Raw genomic sequence first — 18,989 nt, 5'->3', positions numbered from 1 at the left:
TCGTGGTTGGTGTCTGCATCTCTGTGTGCACCGTGTTGGATAGTGGCGTCCTGGATAGGAAATCGGCCACATGTAGGTCTTTGCCTTGTTTGTATATCACCTGTAGTTGGTATCTCTGTAGTCTGAGCAGCATCCTCTGTAGCCTCTTGGGTGCTGAAAGTAAAGACTTTTTAAAGATAATTTCCAGTGGTTTGTGTTTGGTGTCACTGTAAGTATTGGGTTGCCTATACGTCTTCTGGGTACGTGGTTCTGACTGACGTCCTCGTGAGGTATAGCTTGATTCAAAGCTGCGTTCCAGGGAAGCGTAATGTACAGCCTCCTGTTCTCCTATTTTCTTAATTTGGATTTGTGTCTGTTCACTGGATCGACACGTGTCTATTGCTTTCATTAGTGTGAGTTTTGGTTCTCTCAGCATTCGTGCTTGTGCACTGGAGTCTTTGGTGCCCATGACTATCCTGTCTCGAATGAGCTCTTCTTTTAGTGCATTAAATTCATATGTGTCTGCTAGCTTCCTCAATTTGGCTACATATTGGTCTGACGTTTCACATTGGCTTTGTTTACAGTCATTAAACAGAAATCGTTCATATATTACATTCCTGTTTGGTTCAAAATGTGCCTGTAGTGCCTGTAGTATTTTCACTACATCATCCCTGTCTCCATCTTGCATGTGTAGGTGTCGTTGTAGCTGATGGCATTCTTTACCCATAATAGTTAGTAGAGTAGCCACTCGTATCTTCATTTCCTTTTTATCTCGTCATGTGGCTATTTCATAGTTTTCCCATTGTGCACGAAAAAACGTCCAGTTGTTGTAGACATCTCCTTTCATGTCCATTGGTTCTGGAACTGGGATGTTGTACGTCGCCATGTTAGCCACTTAGCTGTCCGTGTCGTTACCTTAGCAAGTTAGCTGTTCGTGCGGCTACTGGCTAGGTTATCGTTCGACGTATTTTTCTATTTTTATCTTTGTCTTACTTGTCCTCTTGGCATGGTTCTGGCTTCTGACACCATGTTTGGTGCTCGCTATCAAGGATGACACTGATTGTATTCAGGTGTGTACTTTATTGAGCACTCGCATCAAGTCCAGCTCCAAGCATACAATGCATATACATCCGTCTGCTTCTACAGTCTTATCCTATGCCGAGCCTCTCTCAGGTGGAGAGCGCCTTCTCCTGACCTGGTGGAGGTATCGTAACACATGCTAACAATAGGGAGGACAAACTAACTGTGTTTCAATATTTGTCAAAAACTTTACCTTTTGTGGCTTATTATCGCGAATCATAAGTTATTGATATGATTAATTCAGAACGCTGAACTAGTTCGGAAAAATTTGCTGCAAAAAGTCTACAATTCCCATGGTTCAAAATGTCCATTTCCGTTTCCGTCTTGCAATAGACGTCAGAAAATCTAATGGCACTTTTAACCTATTGCTAAACTAACGTATTGATGATAATATACATTCTGCATGCTTTTGTGACATGTTAGTGATGTTAATACTTGAAAACGTTTGATTAAAAAATCGCAACTTAAAGGATAACTCCACTATTTTGGGAAATTAGCTTATTTAACATCTTCCCTGGAGTTAGACAAGAAGATGCATACCTTTTTTGTCTCTGTGCGTGCATTTTAGCTTTGGGAATAGATGCTCCGTTAGCATAGCTTAGCTTCATCACTGGAAGTGAGGCAGGACAGTAGCCTTACAGTGCCTTACAGTGTATTGCAAGGTCTGACATTGACCAAACTTGATATGCATGACCTTGGTGGGCTCTAGGTCAATTCCTGAAAAGGGGGTCAATGTCAGACCTTGCAATCAAAAGTTAGGGGCGCACTGAAATTATGGCAAGGGTTATTAGCCCCCTAACTTTTGATTGCAAAGTCTGACATTGACCCCCTTTTCAGGAGTTGACCTAGAGCCCACCAAGGTCATGCATATCAGGTTTGGTCAATGTCAGACCTTGCAATACACTGTAAGGCACTGTAAGGCTACTGTCCTGCCTCACTTCCAGTGATGAAGCTAAGTTATGCTAACGGAGCATCTATTCCCAAAGCTAAAATGCACACACAGAGACAAAAAAGGTATGCATCTTCTTGTCTAACTCCAGGGAAGATGTTAAATAAGCTAATTTCCCAAAATAGTGGAGTTATCCTTTAAATGCAACACTCAAAATATTGATTTATGACCAGATGTCGTTTTTGGGTCGGTACCGACCCCGTGGGATGGAACAGGTTCCTAAATGTCATAAGTGAATTGTATAGAAACAACTCACCAAAATGTACTATTGCACAACTGATTTTACAAAAAAAAATCGACCAAGGGGGGGGGCAAGTGGTTCCCCCCGCACCCTCCCTTCCCATACCTTGGCAAATTATGCCAATGCTCTAGGCCTGAGCCCCCCTAAAGGTCTGATGCTAGAATCGCCCTTGAATTAATGTAACAGTGCCTTTTTTGAAGACCAACATCTGCCTTCGTCGTATCTGTTTTGTACTGCACCTGGGTACAACACACCTACCAAATCGCAACAATATTGTTGATACCGGTAGATACAGATTATTTTCCATCACTCCTATAAAGGCATGAGGTATATTATTTCTAAAGTGGTTACCACTTGAGAGAGGGAGGTTTGGAACCTAGCCCTGAGAGAGGGAAGTTTGCCCTGAGAGGGAGGTTTGAAGGGTCAAAGTGACCTACCACTACTGCATGAACCAGGATTATCATCGGAGGACCTGACCCCCCGGCCATCAACCCCACGCCGCTCGGGAAGAACGAGGCGCCGTGGAACAGTGGACAAGCCACCACAGCTACTGGCTAATGATAAAGACACCGAAGCTAATGAACAACAAGCTAACGGTAGGAAGCGCCCTGGCCCTGAGGAAAAGAACAGGCCGCAGCACACTGACGAACAGGAAAACATTGTACCAACAACGCTGATAATAGGTAATTCTGCTGTAGGCCATATCAACAAAAAGAAAAATACAAAGATATAGTGCTACCCTGATCATTAGCATTATGTTTGTTGTCTAAACGGGAACATAATGGTACAATTTAAGATTTGAATGTTATCCGCATATAAAGGACAAATAAAACATTGTTAATTTGTAAGAAACCTCAATGAAAACGGCGTAGGGTAAGTTATATTCGCTGTTGTTATGAGAATGTGATAGAATCCTATAAAAATGTGGACGCATTTGGTCACCGTGATGTTAAACAAATGGCTCTCAACTGCTTGTGTGCTACACAATGTCAATTACATTGCGAACTTCGACATGTTCTGGAGACGTGAACAGTTGTTCCAAAGGAATGGATTTTCTCTGAACAGATATGGAGGAAAAATGTTCACTTCCCACATTTTCTACTCCATCGACAACGGCCTTGCAACAAGCTCTAAGACGGACAGTACAATAACACAACCTAACTCTGATGACGTCAAGACGATAGAATCGCTATCGGAGGACATATAGAGCAAGCTGATTGCTGAGGGGTCGGAATGACTGGATCGGATCACAGAGGTCATCCACAGGATTACAGCAGAACTAACAGCGCTCCCCCCGTATCGACGTCAAGGCAGTATATCGGCGATCACCGTCGCCCCTGTGTCACTCTCCTCCTCCCCCCTCCCTCTTGATCTGGGATCCCCACCTGCCTTTCACAGCAAAAATGGTCAAACTGGTAAATGCTGGTCGGATTTACAGCCAGGCATCTCCAAAACATCAAAATATAACTATTCCGCCATTGTTCCTCGACAACCCGCAACTGCAACCTCCGAAACGTCCACCACGCCCCCCCCACCTCACACCCAAACTACTGCTATCAATTTGTTCCAATAACAAACCATGCTGTTCCTGTTCTCACTACTATCAGACTCAAAAAGAAATGCCTGACTCGTACTGTAACACTTAGCAACCTCAGACCCATCATCGCTCAGCCAAGGCCAGCCACACCCCCCATCACAAATTCACTGACAATGGCCCTTCTGAATGTTAGATCGTTGAGCAACAAATCTTTCTTAATCAATGATCTGTTAACTGAAAATAATTTGCAATGCATGTTCCTAGTTGAGACCTGGCTAAATGACATTACTGGTGTGACAACGCTGATAGAAGCCTGCCCTCCAGATTATAAGTATTATCAATCGGTCAGACAAAATAGAAAAGGGGGAGGGCTTGCCGCTATTTTATCTACATCGTTTGTATGTAATGACATTGACATGGGTGAATTTACATCATTTGAATATCTTGCTATTGAGCTCACAGCTGAACTGTCTTTGCTCATCATCACATTGTACCGGCCACCAAAATACTCATCAATATTTCTGCAGGAATTCTCAGAGCTAATCTCAGTCGGTATCCTTAGATGTGAAAGATTAATCATACATGGAGATCTGAATATTCATATAAATAAGAAGAACGACCCCAAGGCTATTGAGCTTACCAACCTACTGGACAGCTTTGAGCTAATACAACATGTAAATGAACCCACTCACCAACATGGTAACACCCTAGACTTAGTGATGACAACAAGGCTGAACATTGATAAAGTATCAGTAATCGAATTACCTATATCTGACCATCACTGTGTATTCTTCAATGCTAACCTAAACTTAACAGAGACAAAAAAGGTAACCATTGTAAAGCAAAGAGTACTAGATGACATAGCAGAAGTGAAGTTCTCAAACATCATGAGACAAACTGAACCATGCAGCCTGGACTGTTCTTTAAACTGCATGGTTGAAAATCTCAACAACACCGTATAATATACACTGGATGCTGTCGCTCCATTAAAGGCAAAACAAAAGTCACGTGACAAAATTTCCCCATGGTTAAATAATAGCAGTGTTGGTCAGACAAAGAGAATCTGTAGAGCTGCTGAATGAAAATGGAGGAAAACCAAGCTCACAGTCCACTGTGATATAAGGAAGCCATGACTGCCTATAACAAAGAAATACAAGTGGCAATAAAAGACTATTTTTCTAAGATTATCACAGAGAATGTTGGAAACTCTAGAATATTATTCTCAGCCATCGACCAGCTACTCAACACTGCCCTCACCCCTCCACAGTCATCTGCATCAAAATGTGAAGAACTAGCAATATTCTTCAATAACTAAATAGATTAGAGCAGTATTAGTCCTGATACAAACATGGACACCATCAGCAAACCCTGTGAAAAAGTAACCATATGAAAATGTGCTTGCATTACCTCAACTGAGCTTTACAAAACTGTCATGGAATGTAACTCCTCCACTTCCTGTATTGACCCTATACCCACAGCATTTTTTAAGCAAATATTCTTACGACAGCATTCAAAGCAGCTGTCGTAACACCCTTACTAAAGAAACCCAAACTAGACAGTAATGTACTAACCAACTATAGGCCAATATCCAACCTCCCATTCATCAGCAAGATACTTGAAAAAATTGTCTCAATACAAATAAACTCCTTTCTCAAAGAAAACAACATCATGGAGGAATTTCAATCAGGCTTCAGAACGCACCATAGCACTGAAACTGCTCTTACAAAAATAATTAGTGACCTCAGAATAAACTCTGATGCAAACAATTCTCAATTCTCAATAGATCTAAGCGCAGCGTTTGACACGAGTGACCATGATATCCTAATAAATCGTCAAGAAAAGTTAGTTGGTCTTCCTGACTATGTATTAAACTGGTTCAGAACATATATCAAAGGGAGAAAATATTATGTCAGGCTTGGGGATCATTCTTTTGAGAAACATGATACCTACTTCGGAGTTCCACAGGGGAGCTGCCTTGGTCCATTATTATTCTCACTATACATGCTGCCACTCGGAGACATCATTAGAAAACACAATGTATGTTTCCATAGTTATGCAGATGACACACAATTGTACATATCCGCTGAACCAAATGATCACACAGCTATAAACTCCATTTCCGCCTGTCTCTTAGCAATAAACAAATGGATGACGAACAACTTCCTAAAATTAAATGAGGGCAAAACTGAAATCCTACTAGTCGGTCCTATAACAAAAAGAGAAATGTTACAGAGAAATATGGGGCAACTTACTTCTTGGATCAAACCCGAAGTTACAAGTCTTGGTGTTATAATAGACTCAGACCTAAGCTTTAAATCACTCATCAACAAGGTGACAAAAACATAATTTTTACACCTTAGAAACATAGCTAAGGTACAGCCGTTTATAAATAAAAAGAATGCTGAAAAACTGATCCATGCCTTTATCTCAAGCCGACTTGACTACTGTAATGCACTCCTCACTGGCCTCCCAAAAAAAACACAGAACGACTCCAACTCATTCAAAACTCGGCAGCTAGGCTACTAACTAGAAAGCACTAAATGGAACAGAACCAAGCTACATTGTAAATTCTCTAGTCAACTATGTGCCTCCTAGAACATTGCGATCATCTACTAGTGGTCTATTGAAGGTTCCAAGCCACAGTCTAAGGAAAATCGGGGATGCAGCCTTTGCAAACTATGCACCAAAGTTATGGAACACACTAACTATGGACATTAGGGAAGCTAGATCTCTTAATATTTAAAAAAAAATATGCTAAAAACTCTTCACCATAGCCTTCTAATACACTCCGCTGTTGATTGTACTGTACTATTTTACTCTGTAGTGTCCATTCTATTGCATACTTTTACTATCTATTCTATTCTACTATTTTATTGCACTGTATTATTTTACTCTGTCTATTGCTTTTTATTACAGGTTCAAAACTGTCAGGTATTAAACTGTGTGGGTATCAAACAAGAGACTGTCAGGCTTTAAAACTGTGTAGGACCCAGGTCTAGAACCCTGAGAGAGGGAACTGCGCCCTGAGAGGGAGGTTTGCCCTGGGTGGGAGGTTCAAAGGGTCAAAGTGGGTATAAAACAGGAGGGAAGACTGTCAAGTTTTAAACTGTGGATACCAAACAGAGAAGGTAAAGACGACTTTGAACTGTTGAACAGTAATCCAGAACTAATTTATTGCACTGTAAAATATATATATATTTTTTTATCTATTCTATTCTACAATTTTATTGCACTGCACTATTGCACTATTATTGTCTATTTAAAACTGAATCAAACCATAAACAAGGTGGCGTGTTGGGATGTTAGATCCTAATGTGAAAAACTGATTTTATATGTCTGCACTTTATGTGCTCATTTCTGTTCTGAAGCACTTTGAGCTGCAGTTTCTGTATGAAAGGTGCTATACAAATATTATTATTATTATTATTATTATTATTATTATTATTATTATTATTATTATTATTATTATTATTATTATTATTATTATTATTATTATTATTATTATTATTATTATTATTATTATTATTATTATTATTATTATTATTATTATTATTATTATTATTACCAATAGTTACAGGCAGCGATGTTGGAAGAAAATTAACTACACAAACATTACATGCAAGGCCTTAACCCATTGACCGCCACACAAGTGCGCGAGAGGGCGCTAGAGCGCCACCGCTTTAATCAAGGACTGAGAGATTTGCGACTGCTAAAATATATCTTAAATTATGGCTATGGGTCTAATACACTCGTCGATTATCAGTGAGTTGCTTGCAGTCCACATGTACAAAACGGATTGTTTTTTCACCTGTACATTTCCGTTTTATACCGTTTTGAATACGAGTATAGTTTTGGTGATTTCTAGTCATTCCAGAGAAAGACGCGATAATAGCCCTTTAGTGGAATACACAAAACACGTTGTAATTTTTCGGCTGATTATTGAATCTTCCTGAAATCAACGCTAGATCATCATTATTGTCCTTCCTCGTGATACATGAAATGGCCCTTGTAGCGCGGCGCCCCCCGCCCCCCCCCCCCCCCCCCCCCCCCCCCACCTCCTGCACCCAACGGAAAACAGCCACACATACACACACAGATACAGCGTCGATCGGGGTAGAAATACATATCAGATCAACGATCAAATTTATATATAATGTTCTTACCTTGTATCTGAAGAAATAATCTAATTATCTGACCGCCATTTGAAGTGCTAGGCGCGGAGGTCCTTGCCACGTTCAACAGCATTGCATATGAGGGGGGGGCAGCCTTGCAGATGTATCGTTGAAATCAGGTTACCTCGCCTGATTATTTAAACCACGCCTGCACGGCTTGGATCGTCACAGAAAAAAATATATACCATTCCCAGTGGAGTGCAATACCAGCCGGAAGGCGTAAGGGGCGGTATTTGCCCTTTTGCGAGCTCAGACCCATTCCCAACGATAACATCAGGCTGGATGGATGAAAATGAATGGATATCGCTAATATCAAGCTCAAGCGATGGCGAGTTAACCCGACTATACTCATGATTGGCACTGAATGAGTTCATGGGAACCTCCATAGCTATATCGCCATGGTGAAGATCTATGACACTGTGAATTCATTATCAGCTGCTAAACCAGTGGCTCTGGCTGAACAGGGGGAACTCAAGCTGGCTTCCAAATTAACTTAGTTATGTGTTTTAATTTCAGAGGGGAGTTTTAACTAAGATAAATAGCCATGTCTATTATTTGTAGATAATGTGGATGTATGATTGATTGATTGATTGAAAAGTTTATTAACAGATTGCAGAATGGGTACAGTACAGTACAGCTCAATACATACAATTGTTAAGGGGATGCATTGCAGACCAGAGAAAGACTTTCGTCTTGTTTACATCAGGGTCCCCCATTTTCAATTCATCATAACATATATGACATACATGACATACAGATAGACAGTACTGCTACATCTATACATTTATGACATATCAGATTTGCAAATACAGTACTGTTTGTGATACAAAAGTGTCCAGAAAAAGAGTGTATATACATTTGGCGTAGAAACTGTACATTGGAGGAGGTTGGGTGGGTGGGGTTGGGTGGGTTGGGTGAGGGCTGTACATTGGAGGTGGGGGGGGGGGTTGGGTAGGGGACACACACACATTTTACACTGTACATTGGAATACTGACAAAGCCTTACTCGGTCATTTACTGTACAACTAGGTTAGGACATTTGTAGGGGCCAGTTTCGAATTGCAGTCTCACGTAGGTGTTTTTTGAGAGTGTTTTTGAAAGTGGGTAGTGATTCACATTCCTTTACAGCTTTAGGTAGAGCGTTCCACATTGATGTGGCATAATTGCGAAACGTGTTTAGTCCCTTGTTTGAGCCGAATCTGGGTTTTACATGATTTGTGGAGCTCCCTCTGGTGTTGTGATCGTGGTATTCACTGACCTTTGGGAAGTATTTTGACATGTACATGGGTACCTTGGTCGCGTAGTGTATCTTGTAGACCAGGCCCATTGCAAGTTGCTGTACTCTGTCGTCTACTCTAAGCCATCCTAGGTTGTCAAAGTGGGCAGGGGTGAGGTGGGTTCTAGGAGTTAGGTCAAGCAGTAGTCTGACTAGCTTGTTTTGAGATGTTTGTAATTTGTTTTTTAGTGCCTTTGAGGTGCTTTGGTACCATGAGGTGCAAGCATAGTTGTAGTACCCTTGAATGAGTGCTCCTGCTAGAGTCTTCAGGGTATTCTTGTTTACCAGAGAGGAGATCCGGTACAAGAATCGCGTTCGTTGGTTGACTTTTTTTATTACATTGGATGCCATTTTGTCACAGGAAAGATTAGCCTCTAGGATGGAACCCAGGTAGGTAATTTCATCTTTCCCATGGGCGGAGTTTATGGGGGTGCAGGGGGTGCATTGCACCCCCTGGTGGCCGGGGGTGAAATTGCTTTAAAAAAAATAAAAAATAAAAAATCAAGATTATTTTTATTTTAATAAAATTATAATAATTGTGAGAAACAAATCTGAATTCTATTATGTTTTGTTTTACAATACATTCATTTTATAGTAGTAATCATGTCACATTATAAGGCGAACCTTCTGTAGTGTGGCAGTGAAAGGGTTAACGCGCGGCCAAGCACCAAGCAGCAGCAGCAGAATGCCCCGTGCGATAGATTGTAACACTTGTACAAAGCCACTTATTCTGAGATGATAATTAATGTATCTGGATAACCAATGCACAGATTTTGTCGAGGCAGGTAGCGTTATTTCGGGAAAATTGATATCTATAGTCTGGTATATTTTTTGTCCACGAAAAATGGAGGCTGTAATAATTATTATTGCTCGAGACCGAGAGTCTCTATGAATAATAATAATTAGAGCCTCCATTTTTCAAGTCAGTTAAAAAGTATCCCCCGTAGTGCTGTGTGTGTGAGTGTGTGTGTGTGCTGCTGTACTACCTAAATAAAATAAAAAATTAGGGGTTAGGGCATTGTAAAAACGCTAAAATAATAAAATAAAGGTCAAAAATAAATCGGGTATCATTTGCCACGCAGTCGCACCCCCTTGCGTGAAATTCAAACTACGCCTGAGATCTTTCCTTGTGATAATATTGTCACCCACTGCAACCGAGAAGCCGTCGGTCTTGCTGAGTTTGTTATTTGAACCGAAGAGAATGGACTCTGTTTTGCCCATGTGTAATGATAGTTTGTTGTCGGCGAGCCATATGCAGATTTTGCCTAGTTCCGAGCTGAGGGCTTTTTCAACCTGTAACTTGTTCTTGTCAGAGACCAGCAGGGCTGAGTCGTCCGCAAACAGGAACAAGTTGCAGTCACAAGCTGACGACATGTCATTTGCATAAATTAGGAATAGTAGCGGTCCTAGTATGCTTCCTTGTGGAACACCACAGCTCACTGTGAGGGGGGGGGGGGTAGGGTACCGTTTACTTCCACCATCTGTTCCCTCCCCTCCAGGTAGGATTGTATCCAGCTCACTGATAAACTATCAAAACCAATTGCTTTTAGCTTGTCAATCAGAATGGTGTGATTGACAGTGTCGAAGGCCTTTTGTAGGTCCAGCATGACCATGCCGCAGTATTTGCCCACGTCCACCTCTTGTTTGATGTGGTCGTTCAAGTAGAGAAGGCATGTGTCCCTGGAGTGGGATGTTCTGAAGCCAGATTGGAATTCGTAGATTAGATTATTTTCCGCGAGGTACTTTTCGATCTGTTCGTATACTATTTTTTCCATGACTTTCGAGATGGATGTAAGGATAGAAACAGGGCGGTAGTTACCCGGGTCTAATTTGCTGCCCTTTTTGTGCAGGGGTGTTACTCTCGCAATTTTGAAGTCCTTGGGGACGTGTCCCTGTTTTATGGAGAGGTTTAGTATGTGTGTGATGACTGGGGTGATGGCTGCTGCTGAGTCTCTGAGGAATTTGGAGGGGATGTTGTCATGGCCAGTGGCCTTGTTTGGTTGGAGGGCGCTCAGTTTTTTGAGTACCTCATCTGTAGTTACCATTTCCAGTTTGAAGTCGTCTTTGTGGATGCCTAGGTTCTTGTAGTATGCTACTATGTGTTCTACCCCATACTGCCCTGAGTGGGAGGGTAGTTTGTTTACCAGTGTTGTGGCTATGTTTGTGAAGAAAGTGTTTAAGTAATTGGCTACATCCAGCTTGTCTGTGATGAGCGTGTTGTCCGTCTTTATGTTTATGTTTGAGAACCTGGTTTTAAGTTTTTTACTGCAGCCTAGTTGATTGTTGAGTAATTTCCAAAGTTCACATGGTTTATTTTTGTTTTCCTCGGTTTTGTCATTGATGACATTTTTTTTAGCAGTTTTGATCATGGAGTTTACGTCATTTCTTAGTCTGTTTCTTTCTAGTTTGAGTTCAGTCACGTGGTCTTGGAGTTCACTGCTCGTGCTTTTGGTAAGCTTTGACTGGCTTTTACGAAACTCAGAGCATTTTTTGTCTCTGGCTTTCATAGCGGTCAGTATTTCAGTGTGCATCCATGGCTCAGCGCGATTTTTTACCCTGGTGGTTCTTAGGGGGGCCATGTTGTTTAGTATTGATGAAAATTTGGTTTTGAAGCCAAGCCAAGTTTCTTCAACCAGTGTACCATTGAGTTCATCTGACCAGTCCAGACTCTCCAGTTCAAGGTTAAAGGCCTCGCTAGAGTAGGTTTTGAGGTCTCTAGATGTGACTGTTTTGTGACAGCCAGCCTTTAGTTTTAGCTTTTTGCGGGTACAGAATATCATATAATGATCACTTAACCCACATGCTATAACCCCTTTATTGGAGATCTTGGACTTGTCAGAGGTCAGTATGAGGTCAATGGTAGTCTGAGTTGATTCACATATCCTTGTGGGTTGGGTGATTAGTTGGCTGAGGCCGTGCAGATCACAAAACCTATTGAAGGATTTGAAGACGGGTGCATCTTTTTGTTGCATATCCGTGTTCCAATGAAAAATGTGTGGTCCGTTTTTATATGCTGTGGTATTGATGTCGTCAAGTTCCAGGTAATTGACTTCGTCTGTGTCTGGTGCTGCTGTGGGGGAGGGTGGGGGGGGCTTTGTTGTTGTCTCCGTGAGGTCTGTGTGTTGGTGTGTGGGGAGGGGGGAGGGAGGGGTCCTTTGTCCTGTGTCTTCTCTGGCGGCAACCCTTTGTCCTCCTGGGCTGGTAAACATAGCCAGCCTGGCTAGGTTGGCTAATTTAGCAGGCGATTTGTCCGTGGGGTTGCCGGTTGGGGGGGCTTTGTTGTTGTGGGTGGGAAGGGGGGAGGGGGGGGTCGGGTCCTGCGCCGTGCTGGTACAACAAAAGACTCGTTCCAGAGTCCTTTTTTCCTGGATGTTTTCGCTGTTAGCTCCGCTGGCTAGCCGGCTATCGGGCGTTGAGATGTTTAAATCCCGCGTCGAGATGGTCGTCATGGTTTCGACCCTCGGTTCACCTCCTCTCGTCTCTGCCTCACGTGTGCTCGTCTGCTGCGGCGTCATTGGGGAAGAGTTGCCGTCCGCGCAGTGGATGTTGCCACGGGTCGAGTTGTTGATGTTGTTGTTGGTCGCGATGGAAACCTCCCTCGCTTCTTGCGCTGCCAGACCAAGTCTTCTAGCCTGAGTTCTGGTCAAGATCGGGCCTGGGTTTAAATGAATGTCTCCCGAAAGTAGCAGAACCAGGATGATCATGGTCCTACGGTCCAATCTGCCATTCGGGGGTAAGTTCTTACGTACCGGGCTCGCTGTTAGTAACATGTGTATAGCCGCCGTTCCGACGTGTAGATGTTTCTTTTCAGAGCCATTGAGAAGGTAGAAGTCACTGTGGGTCTCGTTAAAACCGTTTTCACTTCTCTCCACTTCTGTTTGATGTTGCTTCATTGATGAATTGAGGTATAAATCCGTAATCCATGACAGCTGGACTATCCCCTGACACAGGGACGTGCACAGGACTTTAGAGGGGCAGGTGCTCAAAGGCTGAAAAGGGCACTACACTTGTGTGTATATATTAACCGAGCGCGCATAGCGTGCGAGCACAATTTTTAAGGGCCCTTTTCGGGCGGGGGGCCCCCTTTTTATGCTTTTTGGGGAGTTTTGCTGATCAAATATTGAATATTGAACTATAATAATCAGTGCAGGAGCTCACTTATCCTTGAAAGACACTTTTATCACTGACTTAAAAGGCCCATACATCTCCATAAATGTTCAGGGGGGAGGGAATAAGTGCTTACCCTACAGACCCCAAGAAGTGCTGTATATTCTGTATTGTTTAATATAAATGCATTTTTTATTCCAATCCCGATTTGTATTTGAGATTGCCAAATCCCATCGGACTTGACTTCTTCGTGTCCCTCAATGAGTGTAATACCAGCATTCAACTGTATGCGCCACAGCGGTTTCTATCATCATCATCATCACCACCCGGTCCCACGCTATGCATAAAATATATAGGTCCGCGGAGAGGCACGCTGAGGAGGCCGTGCAAACTGCAATGGAATATGGGGCATCTTTTCAAATTTTGTCAAAAATTGCACTTTTTTGATGAGGCTCAAAAAGGCAGGTGCTCAAGCACCCCTTGGCCTCTATGTGTGCACGTGCCTGCCCTGACATGCATTATAGCGTTGACACTCAAGCCAGCAGGGTCAGCTGGCACATTGGTTTAGCAGATATCTGGATTAGTGAGCAGAACAGGGCTTTGTTTTGGCATCACCCCTTAATTTCATAACAGATGGTGCCTTAACGGTGCTATGTGTAAGAGTTTTGATCATTTTGGAATAATACTGTAGCCTAGACTTGACCATGGTCAATTACATGGAATAAGCAGATCATTTAATGATTGGTTGGTAGCCTGATACTTTAGACCCACGTAACCTACACAAGCTAGCTTTCCATTGGGTCTGAAACTAAACAAATAGCTTGCCAGCTAAAATGGTCGTTAATAAAGTAAATTTGACTTACCATGGTGATGTGGTGTCTTGTCTCTCATGCCTCTGATTGTACACTGCCTGTTGCCTTGGGATAAATTGTCCTTTTCTTGTACTTTATTAATGTAATCACAGCTCCAGGAATTCATGGAGATTCAATGGAGAGCTAGCTTGTGTATGTTCCATGGGTCTGATATGTCAAGCTGATCTGTGGTTGGGAATGATCGGGTCCTCATTGACGGCCCTGTCAGAGTGAGGACCATTTAGACATGCTTATTCTATTTAATTGCCTGTGGATCAGTCTACACGTCTGTCATTCCGAAATGATTGGAAATCTTAAAAGATGACATCTTCAATTGCATAGGAAAGATGTCTAGGGTGATTAGGCGAGTCAGTCGTGCTGTGGCAAGTGTAGTGCAGGCTGGGGGAAAGTAGGTCAGGTTAGTGCCGAGAGCAGGTACACCGTGGTTTGTTTCTGGGATATCAGAATTTACTGTTAAATCTTCTTGAGGTCTCATGGGCCTGATTAAACAAAATATCTATGATGGGAGGTGCCCACTTGACAACCCCAGTGACATGCCCTCATTCTGTCCTGGACCATCTACACAAGGTCCAAATGCAAGTGCTGTACAGTAATTATCATTGTCTTATATGGCACCTGGAATAATTATATGGTATAATCACAGCACACGTGTGTATGGCTGACTGAATGAATGACATGAATGGGCATTTAACAAAACAACAACAAACCCAACGGAAATACATCACAGAGGTCCAATTGCTCCTTCTCTCCACTGGGATCGGCCATATCTGGTAACTATCTGGGAAAACAAATGCCTATTACCTAATTGTAACAGCAGTGAGCGATTAAAGCAATGCTAACGAGAGGCTCATTAATGGTTATTTATTCAGTGTTGGGGATAAACAAATATGTCCAGATCTAAGTAACACGACACATGAACTCTTGTTATGTTGAAGTTAAAAGTAGTTGAGTACAATGTGTGAAAAACATTTTGTATCCGATTTTTCATGGCTAACCTGATGTACAGTAGGCCTATTTTTTCCAGGTGTGAAGGGCAATTGGCAGACTACAACACAAATCAAATTAAATGTATTTGTAAAGCCAGAAATCACAAGGTACACTGTAAACCCGCATGTTCAAAATAATTAATTAGATTGAGTAGGGTATACTCCATATTCTATGAAAGTTCTACTAACTTGAATGTCTTGAGTTTGTGTGACGTGTTCTTGTGTTTTGAGTAAATTAAACTCCTAGTTTTTGATTGACTTGGAACTATTCACTTATTATGTAAGTATAATGTAAAAGCATAACTTAAGTATAACTTAAAATAATTAAGTAGATACAGACTGTAAACCGCATGTTCAAAATAATCAATTAGTTTGAGTAGGATATACTCAATATTCTATGAAAGTTCTACTAACTTACATATGTTGAGTTTGTGTGACTTGTTCTTATGTTTTGATTAAATTAAACTTGTTATGGTTTGTAACCGACCCCAATCGCACAACACAAGACAGGTATGATGGTTTGCCAAGAAACAGATATTTATTGAACAACAGGGAAAAACAGGGAAAAGGGCACTGTCCCTTTAAGGGAGAATCACAAATACAGGAATATAATATGAGGGGAAGGAAAGGTGCCTTTAAGAGGCGGGCAGGAAAAAGGAACACTAAGGGAAAGTAAGGGAACGCCTAAGGGAAGGTTAAGGGAACGCCTTGGGACAGAGGAACTAGAGACTAGGTAAACCAGGGACAAGGAGAAACTAGGGAGAGAGGACTAGGGACTAGGAGAGCTAGGGAACAGGAGAAACGGGGACTAGGGGAACTAGGGACAAGGAACTAGGTGGAACTAGTAGGGGAGAACTTGGGACCAGGAACTAGGTGGAACTAAAAAGGGGAGAACTAGGGAACAGGAACTAGGTGGAACTAGAAAGGGGTGAACTAGGGAACAGGAACTAGGTGGAAACTAGAAAGGGGAGAACTAGGGAACAGAGGGGAACTGAGGCCCGCGGAGGCGGGCTGGGAAACAGGGAGGAACTGGGAGGACTGGTGGAAATCATCTGGGCCGCTCTGCAGGACAGAGGAGATAGTTAATGCACAAAAGGGAAAAAACAGAGCAGGTGCAGAACAGTCCAAATAACAAAGTGAACAAAGTAATAATATCTTCGTGTGACAAACACACAGGGGGAGATGTAAAGTCCAAAAATACTATTCTAAGTGAGAACCAAAAACAGAGGCATTACGCTGGGAGATGAAATGTCCAAACTAACTAACAGAGGCAATACGCTGGGGGATGAAATGTCCAAACTAACTAACAGAGGCAATACGCTGGGGGATGAAATGTCCAAACTAACTAACAGAGGCAATACGCTGGGAGAGTGACATCACAATCAAAACTCACCCAGGCGTATGCGTAAAGGTACAGGAACAGCAGCGGGAACGGGGGCAAGAGGCAGTACGCTGAGTGAGTGACATCACAATCAAACTCACCCAGGCGTATGCGTAAAGGTAAAGGGGCAGCAGCGGGAACGGGGGCAAGGGCACTACGCTGAGTGAGTGACATCACAATCAAAACTCACCCAGGCGTATGCGTAAAGGTACGGGCAGGGCCGCCTCAGGGGGTGTGCGAGCAGTGCGGTCGCACAGGGCCTCGCGGGAAGGGGGGCCTCGCAAAAAAAAAAAAAAAAAAAATTATTAATTTTTTTTATTATTATTATTATTTTTTTATTTTATTTTTTTGCGAGGCCCCCCTTCCCGCGAGGCCCTTTTTCATCACAGACCTAAAATCTAGTTTTGCTTATATGCTTATATATTTCACATTAGACACGTTTGTAGAATGTGTCTGACTTGTTCCTGGGTCTGCAGTCCTGCAGCTGCAGACATACTCACTATTGGAGCTCAGCCTCTGGGGTTCTGCAGCAGCATTGGTTTCAACGAAGGGAGTGGTTTTACTTACAGCGTGTGTAGACAGTGTAGTTGCCGGCGTGGCAGCGTGAGTCGGCTGCGTTTGACATTTTCGCGCGTGCAGCTTTTGACTATGCTTAGTTATGCCCAATAGCCAAGACGAAGAAAGAGGTCGGTCATTATCAGTCGGTCGGTCACCAACCAAGGAACGTTGACGAAAGGCCTCTCGCTAGCGGGACAAATGGCCGGAGCCTTTCGGTATAGCCATGTCGGCTAGTAGCTAGCTTAGCTAAATGCTAACTAGCGTTAGCTAACCAGGCGAGGCGAGTGGATGTCTTTTCAAAAGAAGGAGAAGAGAACTTGTGAGCAGATAAATCTGTTAGGCAGCAATACGCCGAAATTACACCGTGGGGCCAAGAAAGTATCCTTCCACGTTGATACTGCGTTATGGTGAGTCAACTTATGATTATGTACCCGCCGTGGATCTGAGTCACCTGACCCTATCTCTCTTTCTCTCTTGGAGCCAAACTGGTCTAGCTAATACTACTAGTAGCTAACTGTGTGAGCTAACTGTTAGCCAGTTAGCTGTTTAGCGTCAGCTGGGAACGTTCGTTTGATGCTATCAGTTAGCCTTGAGAATAGCAGGCCCTTTGACAGAAGATGTAGTCGGGCCTGCACCATGACAAGGCTCTGGCCAGTGGCCATAGCTTCTTTTTGTCCCGCCAGCGAGAGGCCTTTCGTCAACGTGGAGACCTTGCGGCCTTTCGCCCAGCGTTCATCGTGCAGGTAACTTGGATTAATGAAAATGTCATGATGACATTACCCCACTCTTCCTTCCTTCCCCTCCCGAATGTTTTGTTAATAACGATGTTTTTTTCCAGGCAAAACATATGCTACTTCACAACATTTGGAGATACGACATGTGCTGTGTGTGAATGGTCGTTTGTGTAGCCACGTTGTGTGTGTCACGTGGCCTGGTGTCACAGTACCTGGCTAGCCTATTTAGCTGATGTCGGCCATTGGCTCCTTGCTGCTTTGGTTTCTCTGTTGACCCTCTTCTTGTTGGATTTAAGTGTTGATCTTTGTCCTTTTGAATCTCTCATACATGCTATAGTCTCTCTCTAACACACACACACACATGACAAACACACATGTTCTCTCTCTCTCTCTCTCTCTCTCTCTTTCTAACACACACAGTCTGCCTATGGCGGCCTTTCTCGATGGCTAGGCTGTGCTCAAGGATCTTCAGTCACAGTGCTCGGGTATTCTGCCACTGTGTACTCTCTGTTTAGGGCCAAATAGCATTTCAATTTCTTTCCAATGTGTCTCTCTCTCTCTCTCTCTCTCTCTGTACACTGTATATTGACTGTAGAACGGGAGCTCTCTCTCGCTCTCTCTTTTGCTATATGTTGACTGTATCATGCCCCGCCTCGGGCAGCGCTATTATTTAAGAATATGTTGACTGTATAAAAAAAAAAAAAAAAAAAAAAAAAAAATATATATATATATATATATATATAATTTTTTTTTTTTTTTTTTTTTTTTACCTTGGGGGGGGGGGGGGGCCTCGCGTTAAATCTCGCACAGGGCCTCGCATTTCTCCCAGGCGGCCCTGGGTACGGGGACAGCAGCGGGAACGGGGGCAAGGGCACTACGCTGAGTGAGTGACATCACAATCAAAACTCACCCAGGCGTATGCGTAAAGGTACGGGGACAGCAGCGGGAACGGGGGCAAGGGCACTACGCTGGGTGAGTGACATCACAATCAAAACTCACCCAGGCGCATGCGTAATGGTACAGGGACAGCAACGGGAACGAAGGCATCGCCACCGGGGCGGCTGGCTGTCCGAGCCGAGGGAGAGAGTGCTGGAACAGTGGCGGTGACGAGGGCATC

This window comes from Notolepis coatsorum, assembly GCF_963971535.1.
Source record: "Notolepis coatsorum genome assembly, chromosome: 8".
Lineage (NCBI taxonomy): Eukaryota > Metazoa > Chordata > Actinopteri > Aulopiformes > Paralepididae > Notolepis > Notolepis coatsorum.
Note: the sequence above shows the minus strand (reverse complement) of the source record.